This window comes from Glycine soja, chromosome 5 (genome assembly GCF_004193775.1).
Source record: "Glycine soja cultivar W05 chromosome 5, ASM419377v2, whole genome shotgun sequence".
Classification (NCBI taxonomy): Eukaryota; Viridiplantae; Streptophyta; class Magnoliopsida; order Fabales; family Fabaceae; genus Glycine; species Glycine soja.
Window position 1 is genome coordinate 17,497,379 of NC_041006.1, and position 23,186 is coordinate 17,520,564.

Here is a 23,186-nt window from a genome sequence, read left to right on the forward strand (position 1 = left end):
CACCGAATTGCAACAAAATGGAAAGAGAAGAAAGGAGAGAAAGAACACACACAAAATTACGTGGTTCACCTTGATCAAGGCTACATCCACGAGAGGGAAAAACAGAAAGCTTTTTATTATGATTGCAGTATACAAGTGGAAGCTTATCCTATATCTTGAAAATACAGGGCATCCTTGCCTTATATAGGCAGAGGATAAAACAAAAAAAAAAATAACAGAATACTCTTCCATATGGATTTAGGTCACAGCCCAACACATAATGTAAAATGACATTCCAAATTTGCCAGCTAGTTAGGTACAAGATGAAGCAGACCTTTCTTCCTTCAGTTTTTATTGGAATTTTGGCTTGCTGGAGTGCTCTCTCGGTTATTGCAGAAGATCGATATCAGTACTTAACATGGGAAATTACTAACGGAACAATTTATCCTCTAGATGTTCCTCAACCGGTTGGTCTTTTTTTTACCACCCTTTTAAAATGCCACTTTTTCACAATTGGAATGGGTATGAATATGATATTTTATTTTCTTTCTTACCAGGGCATTCTTATCAATGGTCAATTCACGGGCCCTACAATTGAAGCCATCAGCAATGACAATATCCTTGTGAATGTCATTAACAAGCTAGATGAAAAATTCCTCATCACATGGTTAGTTGTTCTTTTCAATTTACTCTGTAGACTAAGATACTCATGGATCCACGGGTAAAGAAAAAAAATATATTGATTATTAATTTTTGTAAAATAAAAAGATCATATCACATACATCGGGAAAAAAGGAGTTTAATGTATAAATAATTTAAAGTAATTTTTTTTCTCAATTTATTTTAAGTTCCACTCATTGCTGGTTGGTTCTGAAGATGTTAATACTGGAGTGTAATATTAGCCCTTTATTCCTTTGGCGTAATGTAAGACAGGAATGGAATAAAACAAAGAAGGACATCATGGCAGGATAGAGTTTTAGGAACCAACTGTCCAATCCCTCCCAAAAGCAACTGGACATACAAGTTCCAAGTAAAAGATCAAATTGGAACTTACACTTATTTCCCATCAACCAAAATTCATAAAGCTGCTGGTGGTTTTGGGGGATTCAATGTTGCCCAAAGATCTGTGATATCCATCGCATATCCTGCCCCAGATGGAGAATTCACCTTACTTATTGGAGATTGGTACAAAACCAATCACAAAGTAAAGAAATCAATCCCCTTAAATTGTTTTTTTTACATGCTTAATTGCTTATACTATAGTTCAAAATTGGCACAAAATCTTTAGTTATTCTGCCATTCTTAAACTAATGATTCTGATTTGTTTCAATCGTTAGAAACTTGTGTTATTAAGCACTTCATTATATCAGGCTACATAGTAGCAAATACTAATTAGGATCTATTAGTTATATTATGTTAGGCCTCTTATAAGTAAATATTATAAGAGGAGAGCCAAGACTTAATATTTATTAATAGAACTGAATTGTTTCAGTTGTTGTTTATGATAGTTATTTCAAGCAGTTGTTATTTTAATTAGGTGTGCATGTTTTTAGGACCATACATAATTGTCTTAAGCAGTTATTGTAGAATAAATTATGTGTGTATTTTTAGGACCATACGTAACTGCCTTAAGCAGTTATTGCAAGATAAATTCTAGAGTAACAGTAGGGAGGGTTAGGCAATTTTTGAGTGGTTTTTTAGGAAGGGAGAGATCAGGCTCTCGAACATCTTGGGGGAAACCTATGTATTAACTAGTCTACTTAGTTTCCAGTGTAATTTGTAATTTCTATTATGTTTCTTTGAATAAAATTCAGTCCTTATTCCCTTACCAGTTGGTATCTATCAATGAAACAGAACAGAAATTACAAATTACACAGAAAACTGAGTAGACTAGTTAATACATAGGTTTTCCTCAAGATGTTCGAGAGCCTGGTCTCTCCCTTCCTGAAAACCCACTCAAAAACTGCCTAACCCCCTGCTGTTACTCCAGAATTTATTCTGCAATAACTGCTTAAGGCAGTTACGTATGGTCCCAAAAACACACACAGAATTTTTTTTGCAATAACTGCTTAAGGCAGATACGTATGGTCCTAAAAACACACACACCTAATTAAAATAACAACTGCTTGAAATAACTACCATAAACAACAACTGAAACAATTCAGTCCTATTAATAAATATTAAGTCTTGGCTCTCCTCTTATAATATTTACTTATAAGAGGCCTAACAATACTCCCCCCCAAAAGAGTCACCTTGTCCTCAAGGTGAAACACACGAAAGTCACAATGGAGGACGACAAAAAGTGGATAGATGAAGGAAGTTAGAGATACCTGTTTTTGATGGAGAGGATGTGTATGGCTGGACAACCAGAGTAGAGAGGTATTTTGATTTGAAGGGGATGTTTGGAGTGCAAAAGTTATAGGCGGTTATGGTAGCAATGGAAGGGAAAGCGTTGACTTGGTATCAATGGTGGGAGTTTTCTACGCACCATCCAAATTGGGAGGATTTTCGGACAGCGGTTATTAGGCGTTTCCAACCCACCATGGTTGAAAGTCCTTTTGAATTGTTGCTGAGTCTCAAACAAACAGGCTCAGTGGAAGAATACTGAGAGAAGTTTGATCTCTATGCTGGTCCGTTAAAGGGTGCAGAACCAGCGTACTTGAGAGGGATTTTTTTGAATGGACTAAAGGAAATAATTAGGGCAGAGTTAAAGCTCCATCCAACAGAAAGTTTGTCTGATTTAATGGATTGTGAACAGTGAGTGGATGAGAAAAACTAGTTGTCCATCAAAGGGGGAAATCCAACAAGTGCGATGAGCGAAGCAACAATCCAATGAGGATGTATAGCAGCAACCGCACAGTGACGTGGGAACCGGGAGCGAAGCAACAATCCAATGTGTCCGAAGTGTAGTGAAGGTTTCCAATACCTTCAGAGGAAGAAACTTTAGAAAGTTAACAGATGCGGAGTTACAAGAAAGGTCTAGGAAGGGATTGTGTTCCCGGTGTGATGAAAAGTTTGGTTCAGGCCATGTGTGTGCCAACAAATAGTTACAAGTTTTAGTGTTGACCGAAGAGGATGACGAAGTGGGTATAGCGGGGGATACTAATGCAATTGAGGAAGAGGGGGAGCCAAAAGACCTCCAGTTATCTTTGTGTATTATTGCTGGACTTTCATCAAAGAAAACAATTAAGTTGTGGGATAAGATTGGGAAGGAACAAGTCATGGTACTTATTGATTGTGGAGCCTCTCATAATTTTATTTCAGCCACGTTTGTGAAACAACAGGAATTAGATATGAATGCAACCTCCATCTATACTGTGGAGGTGGGTGATGGGAGAAAGCTAGATTGTAAAGGGATATGTTTCGAAATGACATTGGAGATGCAGGGTCTAAAAATTCAACAAGATTTCTATGTCTTTGATCCTGGAGGAGTGGATGTGGTGTTGGGAATGGAATGGTTGGCTAGTTTGGGAGAAGTAAGAGCAAATTTTCGTGAATTAACTCTTAAAATTCCAGTTGCGAACGGATACCACACATTGAAGGGAGACTCGACTTTAACTAGGGTTGTAGCCTCTTTAAAATCTATCCTAAAGACTCTAAGTGATCAAGATCAAGGATTCCTGGTGAAGTACAGTCACTTGCAAAGGAAAGGTAGAGAGTCAACAATTTATCTTGCTTGGATAGAATCGATTTTGGAGGAGTATGAATTAGTCTTTCAAGAGCCGAAAGGATTATCACCCCCTAGGAGGCAAGATCATGCGATTCAGCTGAAGGAAGGGTCTAATATTCCCAACATCAGACCGTATAGGTACCCACATTACCAGAAAAATTAAATTGAAAGGTTAGTAGATGATATGCTTAACTCTGGTATAATCAGAACTAGTGTTTGTCCTTATTCTAGTCCTATAATCTTGGTGAAGAAAAAAGATTGTGGATGGCGTTTTTGTGTAGATTATTGGGCTTTTAACAAGATTACTATACTAGATAAGTTTCTTATTCCTATTATAGATGAACTGCTTGATGAATTGGGAGGAGCGGTGGTTTTTTAAAGTTGAATTTACGATCCGGTTACCATCAGATCAAGATGTGTGAGGAGGACATTCATAAAATGGCTTTCCGGACTCATGAAGGGCATTATGAGTTTGTTGTCATGCCATTTGGACTCACCAATGCACCTTCACCTTCCAATCTCTTATGAACGAGGTGCTAAAGCCATATTTGAGGAAATTTGTACTTGTTTTCTTTGACAATATTCTGGTTTACAGCAAAGGTGAGGATGACCATAAGGAGCATTTACGGGCTGTTTTGGCATTGTTGAAGGAGAACCAGTTGTTTACTAATAAGAAAAAAATGTACTTTTAGCCAAACTCAATTGGAATATTTGGGTCATATCATTTTTGCAGAAGGCGTGGCAGCAGACCCCCGGAAAATTGATGCTATGTTGGACTGGCCTATACCCAAGGTTGTTAAGGCTCTGAGGGGATTTTTGGGGTTGACGGGTTACTATAGAAGGTTTGTTAAGGACTATGGTAAGATAGCCCGACCTTTGACTCAATTGTTGAAGAAAGATAAGTTTCAGTGGAATGAGGAAGCACAAGCTGCCTTGGAAAACTTAAAGCAATTGGTGGCTGAATTGCCTATTCTGACAGTCCCTGATTTTTCCAAAATGTTTACTATAGAAACTGATGCATCCTACAAAGGGCTAGGAGCAGTTCTAATGCAGGAAGGCAACCTGTGGCTTTTCTCAGCCAAACTTTATCTGATAGGGCGCAAACTAAGTCAGTATATGAGAGGGAATTAATGGCAATTGTGATGGCTATCCAAAAATGGAGGCACTACTTGTTGGGAAGGCACTTCATAATTTTAACTGATCAGAAGAGCCTTAAATTCCTCACTGAACAGCGAGTAATGGGCGAGGAATATTTCAGGTGAACCTCTAAACTCATGGGTTTTGATTTTGAGATACAATATAGACCAGGAAAGGAAAATGGGGTGGCTGATGCTCTTTCTAGAAAGATGACATTTTCAGCTTTGTCTTCAGTCCACTTTAAGCAAATAAAAGATTGGGAAACTGAAATTCACCACGATCCTAAGCTCCAAGGAATCATTCATGATCTGATACAAGATATTAAATCCCATCCGGGCTATAAATTTCAGAACCAGAAACTGTTTTATAAAGGACGGTTAGGGCTTCCCAAAGGCTCATCTCGAATTCCATTGTTGTTACAAGAATTTCACAATTCGGCTGTGGGGGGCATTCGGGTTTCTTTAGAACCTACAAACGAATTTCAGAAGTTGTTTATTGGGAGGGAATGCGGAAAGACATCCAACAACATGTAGCTACATGTGAGGTATGCCAAATGAATAAATATCAAGCTCTTTCTCCAGCAGGACTTCTTCAACCACTGCCTATACCAACTCAAGTATGGGCTGATATATCCATGGACTTCATTGAAGGGCTACCCAAGGCTCACGGAAAAAATGTCATCTTAGTAGTGGTTGATAGATTGACTAAATACACTCATTTCCTTGCACTTAGTCATCCTTTTACTACAAAAGAGGTTGCTGAAGTTTTTATCAAAGAGATAGTTAAATTGCATGGGTTCCCTTCTTCGATTGTATCAGATCGTGACAAAATTTTTCTCAACCACTTTTGGTCAGAATTGTTCAAATTGGCTGGCACTAGACTCAAATTTAGCTCTGCTTACCATCCCCAAACAGATTGCCAAACCGAGGTGGTCAACTTTTGCTTGGAGACTTATTTGCGATGCCTCACAAGGACTAAACCTCAACAATGGCCTAAGTGGTGAAGTTGGGCTGAGTTTTGGTTTAACACCAACTACAACAACTCTCTGAAATTGACTCCTTTCAAAGCCTTGTATGGTCATGACCCACCCCATCTTTTGAAAGGAGCCATTATTCCATCAACTGTGGAAGAGGTAAACATGATGACTAATGACAGGGACCAAATGTTACATGATCTCAAAGGAAATTTGGCCAAGGCGCAGAATCAAATGAAGAAGTATGCTGACCGATCTAGGCGTTCAATACCATTAAATGTTGGTGATTGGGTGTATCTCAAGTTACAACCATATAGGCTACGGTCATTGGCTAGGAAGACAAATGAGAAGCTTAGTCCACGTTTTTATGGTCCTTACCAAATCACAAAACAGATTGGGGCAGTTGCTTTTGAGTTAACCCTTCCACCAGAGAGTAAAATCCTCCTGGTATTCCATGTTTCTTTACTCAAGAAGGCTCTCTCCCCTTCAGCGAATCCTCAATCTTTACCACCTATGTTATCGGAGGTGATGGATCAAGTGGCCTCAGAATAATTAAGAAGGGGGGTTGAATTAATTATTCCTAAACCTTTACTAATTAAAAATTTACTCTTCTAAGGATTTTACTATGTTGTTAAGTAAATGAAGAATAGAAAAGAAACTTAACCAAAAGTAAAAGCGGGAATTAAAGTGCACAACGGAAATTAAAAGAATAGGGAAGAAGGAGACAAACACACAAGAGTTTTTATACTGATTCGGCAACAACCCGTGCTTACATCCAGTCCCCAAGCGACCTGCGGTCCTTGAGATTTCTTTTCAACATTCTAAAAATCCTTTTACAAGCAAAGATCCACAAGGGATTTGCCCTCCCTTGTTCTCTTTGAAAAACCTAGTGGATGTACCCTCCACTAGAACTGGTCCACAAGAGATGTACCCTCTCTTGTTCTCAGTCAAACCCAAGTAGATGTACCCTCTACTTGTACCACAAAGGATGTACCGTCCAAGGTGTTAAGACAAAGTTCTCAGGCGGTTAAACCTTTGAAACTTTGTGAATGGGGATACAAAAGAATTCTAAAGCGGTTAGTCCTTTGAAATCTTTTGTATATGGGAAAGGGAAGAATCAAAAGAATTCTCAGACTGTGCCGTTTTGAATTCTTTGACAAGGGAGAAGGGAGACACAAAAGAATTCAGGCGTTTAGTCCTTTGTTCTTTTGGAAAAGGGAGAAGAGAGACACAAAAAGAACTCAGGCGATTAGTCCTTGGCAAATTCTTTTTGGCAAAGGGAGAAGAGAATGAAAATGATGAATAGCACAAGTTTTGTTTTCAAGGTTTGGAAAACCAGAAAACTTTAGAAAGCTTTTGATAAAGGAAGAAGAAGAAGAAGTTCAAAGAGACTCAGAAATCAATGTGGAAAAGTTGCTTGTAAAGGTTGTAAGTGTTGTTCAAATGCAAATCAAGGTCTTGCTTTTATAGACTCTTCATGTCTGGTCAAGAGAACCATTAGAAGAGTTATAACCTTTAGAAAAACTTGAAAACCTTTGGAAGAGTTACAACTTTTGATTTTGTTCAGAAACTATCATTGGTAATCGATTACCAAATCAGTATAATCGATTACACAAAGTTTTTTTGTGAAAGGATGTGACTCTTCACATTTGTATTTAAATTTCAACGTTCAAACATATTGGTAATCGATTACCAAATCATTGTAATTGATTACAACATTTTGAAATCAATTGGAACGTTGTAAATTCAGTTGAAAGCTTTTTGAAAACCATTTTGCTACTGGTAATCGATTACAATAATCTGGTAATCGATTACCAGAGAGTAAAAACTCTTTGGTAAAAGGTTTTGAGAAAAATTCATGTGCTACTCAGTTTTTGAAAAAAAATTTTATTACTTATCTTGATTAAGTCTTCTCTTGATTCTAGAATCTTGATCTTGATTCATGGAACTTGAATCTTGATTCTTGATTTTTGAAATCAAATTTCCTTTTGAACCTTGAAGTGTTCTTGATTCAATCTTGAACTCATTCTTTGATTCTTGAGATCATCATCTTTGTTATCATGAAGTGTTCTTGACTTTTGAACTTTTTTTCATCACCTTTGTTATCATCAAAACTTCTTTGAATCAATCTTGATTCATCATGAAGCTTGCTTCTATAATCTCCCCCTTTTTGATGATGACAACTTCTGAAATCAAGAAACACACACACACACACACACACTTTTTCATAGTCGATCACTCACATAAATTTCCATTCTCCCCCTTTGTTTTTGAATTTATGCTTCTCTTACAATTAAGTTGATTACTCATGTGAGTTCTTGATTTAATCCCTATTTCTCTCCCCCTTTGTCATCAACAAAAAGCCAAAGTGCGTAACAAGTTTGAAGCATTCAAATACAACTAAGCATCCACACAACATTCATGGAAAAATATAAACCAAATCATGAAGCAAGAACCATGAATAGATCAAATATATATAAAAACCACATAGTCAAATAACATAATTAATATTTGTTCAAACATACCATGCAAATAAAGAAATAGTAAATTTTTCTAATATCATAATAATATAGCCAAATACACGGCTAGAAATCAAAGTACTAGTAATATTAAATAATAGAAAGCTAAGATGATGGTGGCGGCGGTGGTGGTAGATCAAAGCTTGAACGAATATAAGAAACATCTTCTTCAACCTTGGTGATTCTTGACTCCATCTCATTGAAGCGCATGTCCACTTGTAATTTCAAAGTGTCAAACCTTTCACCAACAAAGGTTTGAAGACCATCAAACCTGTCCAAAATCTTTGAAAGAAGAGATGAATCTTCTCCATCATGTCCTTCTTCACCAACATGTCGAGCACCCTTTTTCACCCAAGAGCCATCATGCTCTTTTTGATAACCAAAGGATGCAATGACTGAAGCGCCTATTAGGAAGGATCTCTTGATTGGAACATAAGGTTCAGAATCAAGAGGGATGTTAAAGTGTTGAAGGAAGAGAGTGACTAGATGTGGATATGACAATGGAGCATTCAATCGCAATGCCTTATGCATGCGATATCTAACAAGATGTGCCCAATCAATTTGTAGACCGTTATGAAAGACCCACATAACAATGAGATCTTCTTCAGAAACCTGTGCAAGGTTTGAAGATCTCGGAAGCAAGATGCGAACAATTAGATAATGAAGGATGCGGCTTTCAAAAGCCAATGAACCGGCAAGAAGCCTTCCGATCATATCCGCTTGGTTGGTGCAAACCAACCGGCGGGCATCATGCATAGAAAAATCAAACTTCCAATCGTCAATCAATGCACCTTCAAATGGTACACCTTCACTTGGCAATTGGGTTAAATCATAGAATAGGGATTGGTCAATGACCATCTTAATCCCATAAACTTTAGACATTGGGGTGCCTTCTTGGATTTCTAAGTTTGAAGATAAGGCTTTGACTAAATCAGAATAAACAGGCAATTTTAAAGACATGAAAGGAATAAGATTGGAGTTTTCAAATGCTTGAATGCATTCAAAACTCTCATTTGAAAAGAAATCCACATCAATGAATTTTGGATCAATAATGGAACGAGACGAAAAGAGATTTGTGTACCGTATCCGTTGTTCATCAGATGAAAACAATGATCCAGAGGGAATAGAGGAAGGAATCGGCATTTCCTGTGACCCGAAATGCCGTTGACTCCGACTCGAAGTGCCCTTTCGCTTCTTTGATGGTTCCGCCATTTGAAGAGATTATTCGAAATTTCAATTGGTTCAAATGAAAGAGAATGAAAAAATATGAAGTTTGGGCTTTGTGGTGAGTGATTTGGACAAGAAATGAGTGAGATATGGCTGAAGAAAGATTTGGGGCAAGGGTTTTCGAAAGAGAGGAAAGTTGTAGATTTCAGAATTTGAAATTTGAATATATAGGTGCAGGGACGCGTTGTAATTGATTACACAAATATGGTAATCGATTACCAGAGAGAAACATAGCCAAAAATAACTACTTGTAATCGATTACACTATTATAGTAATCGATTACCAGAGGTTATTTTAGCCAGAAAACAAAAGTTGATAGACTTTTTAGAAGAGAAGGAATTTTGAATGATTATCAAAATACTTTTTAAGAAAAAAAAATATATTAAAAATACTTTATGAATGATTCTTAATCATGTAATTCACATATCATATTATGCAAAACTATTAAAACATGTAGATATTCAATTATATCAAAGCAATCAAACACAAGTATTGAAGAATAATGATTATAGATATAATTAAAATATTTTAATGAAGATTTCATGCAAATAAGATAAACTCAATCAAGAACACATACTCATAATTTCAAACAATCAAAACAAACAAATGAAAGAAATGTTAGTTATCATAATCAAATTGATTGAAGGAAAAACAAATTTTTTTTTAATAAGAGAATGGTTTTGATATTACCTTTTTCATGATTAAGGTGTCTAGATCTTCAAAGATGAGGATCATACTTTTTCTCCTTGTTTTTCATTCTTGATAAATGTTCTCATCACTTTCATAATCCTTGGTTAGAAGATTAATCTCCTTTTTTGAACCATCGGATGAATCATTGTCATCCCATGCAATGTAGGCTTTCTTGGTCCTTCTTTCATCATACCTTTTCTTTTCACTTTTCTCAAGCCATTCTTCGTTTGAAGGACAATTGGCCTTGATGTGACCAATTTGGTTGCATTTGTCACACCTAAGGACTTGAGAATATTCTTGTGATTTTCTTCCATTTTTGAAGTTCTGACGCCTGTCAATTCTTCTTTTCTTGATAAATTTCTGAAATTTCTTCACAAAGAATGAAAAGTCTTTTTCATCATCTGAATCTTCTTCTTCATTTTCTTCTTGCATTGATGATGAGGCTTTAAGGGCTATACTTCTCTTCTTTTTGTCATTTTCTTCATTTTGATTAAGACGTTGGAGTTCCATCTCATGTTCCTGCAATTTTCCAAATAGAGTAGCATGAGACATGGAAGAGAGATCTTTACTTTCAGAAATAGCAGTTACCTTGGGCTGCCATTCCCTACTTAAATATCTTAAAACTTTGTTAATTAAATCTTTATTAGGAAATATTTTTCCTAAAGAGGCAAGGTGGTTTACTATATGTGTAAATCTTTTCTGCATGCTATGGATATTTTCATTAGGGTTCATCCTAAATAATTCATATTCATGGGTAAGGGTATTGACTCTAGATCTTCTTACATCAGTGGTTCCTTCATGTGTTAGTTGGAGAGTATCTCACATCTCCTTGGCATTTGTACAATTTGACACTCTAAAATACTCATCTATTCCTAGGGCTGAAGTAATAATGTTTTTGGTTTTGAGATCATACTGGATTCTTCTTCTATCTTCTTCTGTCCACTTATCTCTAGGTTTTTGTGTTGTAGTGCTTGTGCTTACATCTACTACAGTGGGTATGTATGGTCCTATTTCTATTGCTTCCCAAATGTTTAGATCTATGGCTTCAATAAAAATCTGCATACAGGTTTTCCAATAATGGTAACCCTCTCCATTGAAAATGGGTGGTCTATGAATGGAATTTCCTTCACGAAACAAAGGATTTGAAGAAGCCATGAATCTTGAAGTGGTTAAACTTTCTACAAGATACCTACTCTGATACCACTTGTTGGATCAAGTGGCCTCAAAATAATTAAGAAGGAGGGGTTGAATTAATTATTCCTAAACCTTTACTAATTAATAATTTACTCTTCTAAGGCTTTTACTATGTTGTTAAGTAAATGAAGAATAGAAAAGAAACTTAACCAAAAGTAAAAGCGGGAATTAAAGTGCACAGAGGAAATTAAAAGAGTAGGGAAGAAGGAGACAAACACACAAGAGTTTTTATACTGGTTCGGCAACAACCTGTGCCTACATCCAGTCCCCAAGCGACCTGCGGTCCTTGAGATTTCTTTTCAACCTTGTAAAAATCCTTTTACAAGCAAAGATCCACAAGGGATGTACCCTCTCTTGTTCTCTTTGAAAAACCTAGTAGATGTACCCTCCACTAGAACTGGTCCACAAGAGATGTACCCTTTCTTGTTCTCAGTCAAACCCAAGTAGATGTACCCTCTACTTGTACCACAAAGGATGTACCCTCCAATGTGTTAAGACAAAGTTCTCAGGCGGTTAAACCTTTGAAACTTTGTGAATGGGGATACAAAAGAATTCTCAGGCGGTTAGTCCTTTGAAATCTTTTGTATATGGGAAAGGGAAGAATCAAAAGAATTCTCAGATTGTGTCGTTTTGAATTCTTTGATAAGGGAGAAGGGAGACACAAAAGAATTAAGGCGGTTAGTCCTTTTTTCTTTTGGAAAAGGGAGAAGAGAGACACAAAAAGAATTTAGGCGGTTAGTCCTTGGCGAATTCTTTTTGGCAAAGGGAGAAGAGAATGAAAAGGATGAATATCACTAGTTTTGTTTTCAAGGTTTGGAAAACCATAAAACTTTAGAAAGCTTTTGACAAAGGAAGAAGAAGAAAAAGTTCAAAGAGACTCAGAAATCAATGTGGAAAAGTTGCTTGTAAAGGTTGTAAGTGTTGTTCAAATGCAAATCAAGGTCTTGCTTTTATAGACTCTTCATGTCTGGTCAAGAGAACCATTAGAAGAGTTATAACATTTAGAAAAACTTGAAAACCTTTGGAAGAGTTACAACTTTTGATTTTGTTCAGAAACTATCACTGGTAATCGATTACCAAATCAGTGTAATCGATTACACAAAGCTTTTTTGTGAAAGGATGTGACTCTTCACATTTGAATTTGAATTTCAACGTTCAAACATACTGGTAATCGATTACCAAATCATTGTAATTGATTACAACATTTTGAAATCAATTGGAACATTGTAAATTCAGTTGAAAGCTTTTTGAAAACCATTTTGCTACTGGTAATCGATTACAATAATCTGGTAATCGATTACCAGAGAGTAAAAACTCTTTGGTAAAAGGTTTTGAGAAAAATTCATCTGCTACTCAGTTTTTGAAAAAACTTTTTAATACTTATCTTGATTAAGTCTTCTCTTAATTCTTGAATCTTGAGTCTTGAATCTTGATCTTGATTCTTGGAACTTGAATCTTGAAACTTGATTCTTGATTCTTGAAATCAAATTTCCTTTTGAACCTTGAAGTGTTCTTGATTCAATCTTGAACTCATTCTTTGATTCTTGAGATCATCATCTTTGTTATCATGAAGAGTTCTTGACTTTTGAGCTTTTTGTCATCACCTTTGTTATCATCAAAACTTCTTTGAATCAATCTTGATTCATCATGAAGCTTGCTTCTACAGGAGGAGTTGGAGTTGCAGGTAACACCGGCTGCTGTAAAAGCCGTGCATAACACTGCTGCAGGGATTGTCGAGGTGCTTATTCAATGGACTGACCTCCCAGACTTTGAATCAACTTGGGAACCAGTAGACACCATCATGCACCAATTTCATTCTTTTCACCTTGAGTACAAGGTGACTCTTTTGGGGGGGGGGGGTGGGGGGGAGTATTGTTAGGCCTCTTATAAATAAATATTATAAGAGGAGAGCCAAGACTTAAGATTTATTAATAGGACTGAATTGTTTCAGTTGTTGTTTATGGTAGTTATTTCAAGCAGTTGTTATTTTAATTAGGTGTGTGTGTTTTTAGGACCATACGTAACTGCCTTAAGCAGTTATTGCAGAATAAATTCTGGAGTAACAGCAGGGGGGTTAGGCAGTTTTTGAGTGGATTTTTAGGAAGGGAGAGACCAGGCTCTCGAACATCTTGGGAAAAACCTATGTATTAACTAGTCTACTCAGTTTCCTATGTAATTTGTAATTTCTATTTTGTTTATTTGAATAAAATTCAGTTCTTATTTCCTTACAAGTTGGTATCTATCATATTATGATCCGTTGGAATATGGAGTTGTCATAACTTATTAGTCAACAATGGATATTTTCAAGATTTTGAATTGCTCATAATTTAGTCATAATTCATGATATTACAAAAGGATTTTGATTATGATTACAGATCATTTTTTAAAACCTTGGATACTATATTAATATCATGAATTAATATCCTAAACCCTTAATTTGCAGGTGCTAAGAAGACTATTGGATGCTGGCACGAGTCTTCCTTATCCCGATGCTCTTCTCATAAATGGCCAACAAGATGCGGTTGTATTTATTGGGGAAGCAGGTAACCATTTTCATCAACATTCAACATGATATTTTATTCCATATGGTCTTGAAATAATGATAGTTTTCAATTTTCATATAAAAATTACCACCAATGGTTATTAATTTTGGCTAAAATTAAATAACTTTTCAGGGAAGACATACAAGTTCAGTGTGTCCAATGTTGGGTTATCAACCTCATTTAACTTCAGGATTCAGGCCCATGCATTGAAGCTCATTGAAGTTGAAGGTGCTCACACAATCCAGGAATCGTACGATTCCCTTGATGTTCATGTGGGCTAATCAGTGACTGTTTTGGTCACACTCAGTGCGCCAATCAGTGACTATACAATTGTTGCATCTAGCCGTTTTACCGACCCTATTGTTCTCACAACCACAGCAACTCTTCGCTATTCTGGCTCCAACAGTAAGGCTCCAATTCCATTACCCTCAGGCCCAGCAACTAACGATGTAGAATGGTCCATAAAGCAAGCTAGAACCATCAGGTACGGTTTATAAATTTTTTCCTCAGATTTATCCCCTCTCAAACAAAAAAATGTACAGTAAGAAATGATATATGTTTGATTATACAACATTGTAAAGAATTGATTCCATTAAAGATAATTAGTCAGATTCTTGTACATAAATTAATTATTTATTAAATCGATAATACTTCGTACTAATAATATAATAACAAAAAAAAATACACAATTTTCTTTTCTTTTCTTTTTTTATCATGAATTCAGATTGATTGAGAGTATAAAAATTTTGCAGATAGTGCTTAGAAGTTAAATTCAATATGTTTTTGAGAAAATACTTTTAGTTTTATTTTTTATTTTCATTTTTAATTAAAAAAAGTTAAACCTTATTTTTATTTTAATTACTTTCAAAATTTTAGTATAAAATAGAAAAAATAAGTGAAAATAATAAATATATCTATATATGTTTGTTACTTTATACACAAATATAATAAAAAATAAAATAAAAATATGGCATTTTTACAATTAAAAATTAAATAAAAACAAAAATAGAAAATGTTTATCATCTCAAATAAGTGGTAAGAATATAATTTACTTAAGTTAGTTAAGTTTACAATTTCTTAAAATTCAATTAAAAGGTTAAGTTTAGACTATTTAGTTAATAAATTCATTTTTTTTAAATGTTGCCCTGTTTTCAATTGGGAATCTTGTGATCATTGCCTCTGACTGTGTTTTGTTCTGTTGTTTGGAAGACTGAATTTGACAGCAAATGCAGCTCGGCCAAATCCTCAGGGCTCATTCCACTACGGAACCATCCCTATTCTAAGGACACTTGTGTTGGCAAATTCCAAAGCCATAATAAATGGAAAGCTACGATATGCCGTGAATGGAATTTCCCACATCAACCCAAACACCCCATTGAAGCTTGCTGATTGGTTCAACATTCCTGGTGTCTTTGACCTCAACACAATCAAAGATGTTCCTCCCCCTCCAGGCACCCCTGCCAAACTAGGCACATCTGTCATAGGATTCACCTTCCATGACTTTGCAGAAATAATCTTCCAGAACAATGAGAATTACATTCAGTCATGGCACATGGATGGATCTAGCTTCTATGTTGTTGGGTAGGACAACTATTTTTTATTTTTTGTTAATTGGGTTTGATTTAATTATTGATTGCAAAATTGAATAACCAAATTTAAATTTTAAGATATGGCAATGGCTTGTGGACTCCTAATTCGAGAAAGACTTACAACTTGGTTGATGGGATTACTAGACACAGTGTTCCGGTGAGTCAATTGTTGCACTAATGATATTTTGTTAACAATATACTTTCTAATGCTGTTCAACTTTTACTTACTTTCTCCTATGTACTAAAATTTAACTGAGATTCATTCTACAAATTCTTGTTAAGTGAGTTATTGTAAACTTCTAATACATGTATTTGATTCTTACGAATAAAAAAAAACTGATATTCATTCAACTAATTAGTAAAAAGAGTGTATTTGAAAGACATTAGAGGATGTATTCCTAGAAAATTTTGTATATTTAATCTCTTGCGTGTATGCAATGGGCAGGTGTATGCAAACTCTTGGGAGTGTCATATTGATATCTTTGGACAATAAGGGTATGTGGAACTTGAGGTTTGCAATATGGGAAAGATGGTATTTGGGACAAGAATTGTATCTCAGGGTGTGGAACAATGAACAGAGCATATACACTGAGACTGTTGTTCCTCCCAATGCACTGTTTTGTGGCAAGGCTAAACACCTGCCCAAGTCAGACTCACGGAAGGGGTTCATAGTTGGCAAATTTACCACAAAGGGACCCTTTTACAAACTATTTATCAAACAGGGTCCCTTCTGAAAGTATTAACAGAGGGGGTCTCTTTTGCAAAGGATGCCGCCATCACCACTAGCGAGAAGGGTGCTGACGTGGCTGCCATGCGAGGGTGCCTCCAGCACCAACTGCGATACAGGTTCCACGTGCGCAAGCCGCCAACAGCAATGGAGGGACATGCACAAGCCGCCAACACCAATGGCGAGACATGTGCCAACGTGGATGAGTCCCGCCATTGCTTCCTGCGAGACCAACGTGGAGCAGTGCCGCCATTGCTTTCTGCGAGACAGGTGCAACTGGATTTGCTTCCTGCGAGACACACAAGTGCTAGCTAGGGCACTGTTGGTGAGCCATTTGCAGGCTAGGGCATTATTGAGCCATTTGCAGGCTAGGACTTGCAGCTGTGTAAGGGTCACATGCATACAGTGTTGCTTGCAGAGGGTCACATGCATGCTTTAATGGTCAGACGACTTCGTGTAATTTTGGCTTAGTCACATGCATGCTTTAGTGGCCAAACTTCGTGTAGTTTTCGTTTGAATAGGAGCACCGTATAACTTCAAATTTCACATTCCTGAAGAGAAAAAGAAAGTGGTCTGAAGAGAGAAAGAAAGGCAGAAACGTTTTCTTTGAAGTTTCGTTTTGTTTGAAGTTTGTTGATTCCATCTTCAAAGTTCTATTTATTTATTTAAAGTAAGGATTTTTTGTATTTATTTAAAGGAAGGATTTTTTATTGAGTCAATTTTTTAGAAGCCTTCTTTCATTCTGTTTCAACTTGAATTTTTGAATAATTTTTATCATTTACAAATTGTTTATTTTGAAGTAATAAATTTTGTGGTTAGAATCAAATTTGAAGCTGAAATTTAAGTGTAGTAATTTTTTGAATTATATTTTTTATTTGAAAATTATTACCAGTAATTATTTGAATTAGGTTTTTGCGTCTGAAATTTTTTTAAGTGTAACCCTTCCATTTATAAGCCTTTGTTGATGGTATTTCAGCCTTAAGAATATTTATATGTGATACTTCCAGGTTTTGAAGTTGAGGATTTTTTCATAAATTATTTAATTAGAGTAATAATTTTTTTTAGAATAAAGTATGAATGTCTAGGTTAAGTTTAATAGAGCAAGCAAATAATTTTTTTCTTTTTATCATTGACAAAATATTAGTTGAAGTAATAATTTTTTTTTGTTAGACTAAAATTTGAAGGTAAAGTTTAAGTGTAGTAATTTTTGGAATTAGAATTTTTATTTTAAAATTATTATGAGTAATTATTTGTAAGCCTCTTTGTTCATGGTTTTTGTGGCTTAGAAATTTGACGTGTGACCCTTCGGGTTATAAGCTTTTGTTGATGCTATTTCTGACTTAAAAATATTTAATGGTGACTCTTCCAGTTTTTGAAGTTAAGGAATTTTTTTTGAATTATTTAATTGGAGTAATAATTTTTTTGTTAGAATGAAGTATCAATGTCTAGTTTAAGTTTAATAGAGCAAGCAAATAATTTTTTTTTATTTTTATCATTCACAAAATATTTAATTGAAGTAATAATTGTTTTTCTTAGAAAAAAAAATTAACGTGAAGTTTAAGCGTATTAATTTTTGTAATTAGGTTTTTTACTTTGAAGTTGTTTTAATTATGTTTAATTATTTACAAGCCTTTGTTGATGGTTTTTTAGGCCTTACAAATATTTACCTGATTCCCTTCTAGTTTTTTAAGTAAGAATGAAATTTTAATTTGTAGTTTAAGTTTAAGTTTAAGTTAGTTGATGAAGCAAGCAAATACACTTATTTATTTTAAAACTACTGTTGTTATGATTAATTATTTTTAATTTTGTTCATGTAGGTATATCATGAATTCGATTATTACAGTGTTGTATTTCAACGGAAGAGTATATGAAGAGAATGATGGTGTAATATTTGAAGGCAGTAAAAAGGCGATTCAGATTAAACGCGGAATTAGTTTCAATGCTTTGAAAAAAAATTGGAGATAAGGTAAAGTTAGAAAATAATGAAATTATTTCTACTATAAGTTTTAGATTTTTAGTTTCAGGAAAATATGTTGCCTTGCAAATTTGTGATCACGAAGATGTTGAAACTATGATAGAAAGTTTTCAACAACAACAACAAATGTCAATTCTAGAATTGTACATAGAAAAGGATGTTGCTGGTGGTTCTATGTTTCATTCTGCAAACTCTGTTACGTCATGTGGACATAATCTATCTCATAATGAGTCGGAACTGCCAAGAAATATAAGCAATTTACATGATGATGATGATTATCTTGCATCTAACTCATACGTTGAAGAGTCTTTGGATGAAGATGATAGTGTTGATGGAATATCTGATACAGATGATGAAGTCACCGACATCATTGAACCAGTTTCAATTGTTCACCCAACAAAAGGTATATTTTATTAAATAGAAAATTAGTTGAATACATCTATCTTTTATGAGAACTGTATTTAATGGTAACTAAATACGAGTAGTTTATTGACCTGATTTGTTTTTGAAATTATTAGGTGTACAAGGAATTCAAAATGCATTTTGGAATGATGCTTTGCATTATAGCAATATCAATTGGAGTCATCCGGACGAGGAGGACATTTGCGATTTGGACATGCCATCGACTTTTAATGTTGGACAAGAATTATATGTTGGCATGGATTTTGATAGTAAAGATGTGGTAAAAAATGCACTAAAACAATATGTGATGAATGTGCATCAAAGTTTTAAGGTTGTTGAAACCAAATCTCACAAATATATCGTTTGTTGCCCCAACAACAACGCAAAGTCTCCTTGCCCTTTTTATATGAGAGCAATTTTATCTAAAAAACTGATGCATGAAAAGTGACACAATGGGGTGGACCGCACACATGTCTAAATATGAGTATGACACAATACCATGAGAAGCTTGATTCAGATTTAATTGTGACTTGCATAGTAGGTACATTTTTTATGTTCATATTATCCTACTTTTGTGTTATTTGTTACTTTAATTTGTTATTTTAATTTATTATTTGAATTACAGGCATGATCAGAGAAGATCCATCAATAAAAATTTCAATGATTCAAGAAAGGATAAATAGTGAATTTTCCTATAAGGTTTCATACAGAAAAGCATGGATGGCGAAACAAAAGGCGATTGCAATTGAATATGGCGATTGGGAAGAGTCATATACGAAAATTTCATCATGGCTAACACACATGCAAAATCATTCTCCTGGCTCTTATTTTCAAATACTACATGACGATTTTATTGTTGGTAATAGGGTGAGTCATGAGCATCGTCAGTTTCATAGAGTATTTTGGACATTTGGTCAATGTAAAAAGGCTTTTAAGTACTGTAAGCCAATCATACAAGTTGACGGCACACATTTATACGGGAAATATCGTGGAACCCTATTAATGGCCACATCACAAGATGGAAATGGTGGTGTTTTTCCTCTAGCATTCGTCGTGGTCGAAGGTGAAACGTTAACAGCATGGTCATGGTTTTTGGCCCACTTGCGTGAACACATCACAGATAAGAATGGAATTTGTCTAATATCTGATCGTCACGCGAGTATAAAGTCTGTTGTCGCTAACGAAGCACTGGGTTGGCAACCTTCCCACGGTTATCATGTGTACTGCATCCGACACATAGCAAGTAATTTCAATCGCAAATTCAACAACGCGAAACAAAAAGAGATGTTCAAGAAATTGGGTAAGGTTTATTTTATACATGAAGTTAATTTAAGTTTCATATCTACTTACTACTTTTGATGGTAACAAATTTGATGCAGCGTACACTCCTTGCAAGCATGTGTTTGATCAAAACTTAGAAAAATATCGTCAATTGAGTCCAGCCATAGCAACATGGATTGATCGCATTTCAAAGGAAAAATGGAGCATGGCTTAAGATACATCTGGACGAAGATATGGTCACATGACAACCAACCTCTCAGAATGTATGAATAAGGTGTTGAAGGATTGTCGCAGCATACCGATAACAGCGTTGGTCAAGTTAACATATAGTAGGTGCCGAAAGTACTTTGTTGATCGTGGTCGCCAAGCCCAAAGACAATTAAATGAAGGACAAATATATTATTCTAATCTTGTTAAAGAACTTAGAAAAAATCAAGAACAAGCTTGTTCGCACATCATTCGCGTGTATGATATCCACTCGACAAGGTTTGAAGTAGAGGAGACCTTCAATCCTATAACGCAACATGGTGGACAAAAGTGGGCAGTTAACTTGAATGACCATTATTGCCAATGCAGAAGGTATTTTGCGCTTCACTATCCATGTTCACACATTATTGAAGCTTGTGGTTACGTGAGCATGAACTACTACCAATATATAGATGTTGTTTACACAAATGAGCACATCTTAAAAGCATACTCCGCACAATGGTGGCCTCTTGGGAATGAAGTGGCAATTCCTCCTTCTGATGATGCATGGACACTTATCCCTGACCCAACTACAATTCGTGCGAAAGGTCGGCCAAAATCAACAAGGATAAGGAATGAGATGGATTGGCTCAAACCATCTAACCACCGACAAAAATGTAGTAGATGCGGAGCAGAAGGGCACAATAGGCGCCAATGTCCAATGCAATCTGACCGTGGGAGTAATTCATTTAATTGATTTATGTATGTTAGATGAGTGACTTGTATTGGTTGAGGTTCTATTCAATGTATTTACTTTGTGGTGTTCAATGAAATCGTCAGTTAGTTATTTTTGAATGTGTACTTTTGTCAAGAAATTTATACATTACTTATTTTCGAAATTGATACTAAAGGAGAACTATCTACAATTCTGTAGTTAAGGGTATTCAAATTGATACTAAAGGACAACTATCTACAATGACAAACTATGGACTTAGTCATTATGGACTATCTGGAACAAGGACTAAACCCTACAGAATAAACCCTAAACCCTAAAGAATAACACCTAAACCCTAAAGAATAATCCCTAAACCCTAAAGAATAGAGCATAAACCCTAAACCATTCAAATACCCCTAACCCTAAACCATTGTTCTAAGCCCTAACCAGTAACCCATAAGCCTGAAACCCTAAAACCTAAGCCCTAAGCCCTAACCAGTAACCCATAAGCCTTAATCCGTAACCCCTGAGCAAACAGGAAGGTGGAAAAACTCTAGACTCATATGCATCTAATGAAATAAAATTACATTTAGAAGTTGAAATAAATGGAGTGGATCAATCTAGGTTGAGTGACATTAGTTATTTTCTTTTGTCTACCTTAGTGCACATATGGCATTGGTGTTCATCGTTAGTTAGTAACATTAGTTATTTTCTTTTTTCTACCTTAGCTTTTTTTTAAATTTATTTATTATTATAGTTTGATGCGTGACATAAACTGTATCCATTAGTAAGCCTTAATAAACTGCATACGATAGATTAAGTGTCAAATTCAAATGAGAAATATACAACAACATATTTAAACAGAGACATGAAAATCATTCATTTTGATGTCCGTGATGCCGTGAGGATGTGCCACATGGTCGATCCCATCTTCGTGCTTGGCGATCAGGATTTCTTCTGCCCTGATGTCTCCCTGCTTCTACTTGGTTAGCCTCAGCAGAAAATTCATGACGCAAATCAACACCTAATAAGTCACCCACATTAGGTATTGGTCCCGGTACATTCCATTGTGTACCTAATGGGGCATTAGGTGTTGGAATTGGGCCATGATATTGTTGTGAAGGGGTCATAGTCAGCCATGAAAAATGAGGATGTGTTTCCGCAACACCACCGAACAAATGTTCGCTTGTAGAAGTATCAATGTGATGACCCTGAAAAGGATATTGATACATCTGTTTCGGATACTGAGCAAATGTTTGTGGCATGTAATACATTCCATAGCCACGCTCCGCCATTTGTTGGGAATATTCTTCCGCTTCAACAGCCTCCCTTCGTCTGCCTATGCCCTGAGTTTCAATACTTGACTGAAGAATGTGAAACTCTTGTATTGGAAATTGACGCTCTGATGCTGGACCATGTGACACAGGCTCAATGATTCTCTCTTGCTCTTCGGATAAAATCGTTATTTTCTCCACATAAGGCACGAGATCATCAACTGTCTATTTATTCCTCCCTTGAGGAGACACCATGTATTGTAATGTCTCCGCAACTTCAACCTGCAATTATTAGGGTCAAAAAATTAATGGCCATCATTAAAAAAAAAACATTTAAAGTTAAATATTCAAAAAACAAAAAAATACCAATGTAGCTGTGTGTACTATCTATATATAACATACAAAATTATAATACTAAAAAGGAAAATTTACGTGTGTGAAGTGCCTAATATTACAAAAGCTAATATTACGTATGCCTAACTAAAATATCATATATATATATATATATATATATATATATATATATATATATATATATATATATATATATATATATATATAGCACATATAATATCTCAGAATATATACAACAACCAAATAATATTTTTATACTAACTAACCAAATAATATTTTCATACTAACTAACCTAACCTTGGAATACCTATTAATACTAACTAACCTAATCTTTTTATAATATTAAGAACAGAATACATAAATATTATTTAATTCGAAAAATACTTACCAGGAATTATGGAGGAGAAAGGGCACACACAAAAATTGAAGAAGAAAGGGCAGCACACTGGAGGAGAAAGGAGAAGCTCGGGAACTTGGGGAGCAGAAGTGTAAGTTAACGTTGATGGAGCATTTTTTTATAGGAGAAAAAGTAAATAATCAACGGTCAAAAGCACTGCTACTCCTGCATTTTCAGTTGCAACCCTAGCCTACATCTTCAGAAAACACTGAAACCCTACTCCATCAAAACACTGCAACCCTACTCCAGCTGGTCTGAAGGTGTCTCGCCAATGGGAGAGGCGAGACCTTCTTCACGTGGCGTGTCTCGCCAATGGCAGCAACGACACCCCCTCCACGTCAGCTGTCTCGCCAT

At 35.5% G+C, this 23,186-nt stretch overlaps 1 pseudogene; it reads left to right on the forward strand.

Moving 5' to 3' along the window:
* Positions 1–266: 266 nt before the first annotated feature.
* LOC114411185 lies at positions 267–22,242 on the forward strand (annotated as a pseudogene).
* The last annotated feature ends 944 nt before the right edge of the window (positions 22,243–23,186 follow it).